Source organism: Phasianus colchicus, chromosome Z, assembly GCF_987193195.1.
Source record: "Phasianus colchicus chromosome Z, bPhaCol1.hap1.1, whole genome shotgun sequence".
In the NCBI taxonomy this organism is placed as follows: Eukaryota; Metazoa; Chordata; class Aves; order Galliformes; family Phasianidae; genus Phasianus; species Phasianus colchicus.
The window spans coordinates 87563422-87565699 of NC_143476.1; the positions used below are offsets into that span (position 1 = coordinate 87563422).

At 36.3% G+C, this 2278-nt stretch overlaps 1 long non-coding RNA gene across 1 annotated transcript; it reads left to right on the forward strand.

Moving 5' to 3' along the window:
• The first annotated feature begins 435 nt into the window (after positions 1–435).
• On the forward strand, positions 436–1998 carry LOC149913178 (uncharacterized). The gene is made up of 3 exons (XR_016461521.1): positions 436–515; positions 1342–1470; positions 1659–1998. It is a non-coding gene; the product is annotated as an uncharacterized LOC149913178 (long non-coding RNA).
• Positions 1999–2278: the final 280 nt, after the last annotated feature.

Here is a 2278-nt window from a genome sequence, read left to right on the forward strand (position 1 = left end):
AAACAAGTTATTAGTTATATTGGAATGAAATCAGGTAAAGTGATTGTGTTTCTTCTTATGCTCCTGTTGCATGCTTCTCTCATTGTAAATTATCTACTATGCGCCCCAGAACCTATGGACTCCTAAGAACAAACAATAATAGGCAGCTCTACAACTAAGTCAATGGTGATCTCTCTTAGCCATACCAAACAATATGATAGGTGAGCACATCATGACAGCATAAAAAATGTGTTTGATGGGATGCCAACCAGACATTTATAGCACCAATTAAATGAATTTATAAGACTTGCTATTGGCTCCATATTGGTTGTCTTCTTGTTCTTCTTGCACCGACTTTTTATTTCAAAAATAGCAACAGGAGATATGGAGAGGCCTTTTTTTTTTTTTTTTTTTTTTTTTTTTTTTTTTTTTTTTTAGGTTAGTATTCTAAAGAATTGTCCACAAGAAGCTCAGGTGAAATCCTACACAGTTTTTACATGACCCTTCTCAGGCTTTGGAGATTCCAGAAGAATGAGGTAATTCTTGCAATAGAGTTTATTACCAAACAGAGAAAGATAGTTTTGCACCATTCCCATAATTTTTTATTTTTTCTACTATAATCTTTTCAGTCCTGTCTTCTCTATCCTATGTTTTATACTTTGCATATGCCTTGTTCTTGCCCTTGATTGCTTTTTGCCCTCTCATATTCATTCAAATGAGCCTTTTTTACTTCCAGCATACTTATTGCTAGTTGGCACGAATAACCCCTGGGTATAAATTAATTTATATTTGAATACTTTCAATTTCCAGTCTAATTCATATGTTTCAGTTAAGCCCCTGATATCAAAAAGCATCTCTAGGGAAGAGTGGATAGCTCATGGGATAGGTAATAACCTCCTTTGTCTTTTCCCTGTAGAACAGTGGTTCACCTGGACCTAAGAGTGTTGGTAATAGCTGACACTCCATATTCTTTATTGGTCTTATAGACTGCTGAGTTACCCAGGCTCTTGTGTTTTCATGTCCCCATTAAAACTGGGCAAATAAATAAACAGAAGTTTTGTTTTTGTTTTTGTTTTTCCCCCTTTAAATGCATTGATTAAAACAGTTGTAAGCAGGAGTTCACTGAGATTATATTCTCCTTAACTTTCCTCAGAATATATAAATTTTTGGTTATTTTATATATTTCAGTTTATTTAATTTTAGCACTAGGAGGAAAGGAACTTTTGTTTATGGATCAGAGCACTCTGGTGAAAGGCAAATTAACACAACAGCCAAAGAACTAACCTATCTATTGTGCCTATTTTTAGTATGTCACTAAAGTACTTAGAAATTTCAGCAGAGGTCATGACCTTCTTGTTCTAGGTGGGGCACAAGTGCATGCTAAGAGAGAAGATTGGTCCCAAAAGAGCTTACAGTCTGCGTAATGAGAGGGAACAAAATGTCTCCCAGCAGTGCTGCTTATAGATGTGGTTGCTTGGGAAGATGTGACAGGTAAGAATTGGATGCAAAGCCTGTTAAAGGACTGCCTATTTCTTTCTGTCGGAAGAGAAAGAAAAGAGCTCAAATCTATGTATCTAGGCAAAAATACTGATCTTTCTTGTACAAAAAGACATTTTAAAATGTTTCAAAATCACTACACCTATCTATTTCACTCTATTTCATTCTGCCTTTCTTCACAGATGCAAAGCCTCTGCCATTTGTTCTGTCATCCCTGCTATTTATAACACTGGGATCAACCAATTAGGGAACAAGCTGAGGAAAGAGAGAAAGAAAGAAAAAAAGGTGTCAGAGGTGACCAATCATATGCCATAAACAGTGAATCAGGATTAGTGGACATTCGTAGCCAGCAGCTTGCAAGAAATCTATAGGTTCAAAATTGTTTGCACAAATTGCTCAATGGGCAGGTGCAAAGACACCAATTTATAAAGGTCACACTCTACCCTTGCAGACTTCTCAAGCAGAAAAATGAAAGGAGGGGGACAAAATTAGTTGCATAAATTATTTGCAATGAATGTTCTGAAAAGCTCTTGTTGTTTTTGTTGTCACTTCTTACCCTAATGTCAATTACTCAGAGCCAGATATTAGCACACATTGATGACAACAATCTCTCCGGGTCCTGAGGCAACAAGTAATGAGTGAAGGTAAAAGATCTATGCTAAATGTGTGTTTAATAGACTAAGGACCAGGTTCTCACATAGATTTAGGTATCTAAATCCCTTTGGAGACCTCAGCTGTGGAATTCTGTATGCAAAATACTGAACAAATCAGGGAGCTCTGGATACGTTTGTCTCTTGTTTTC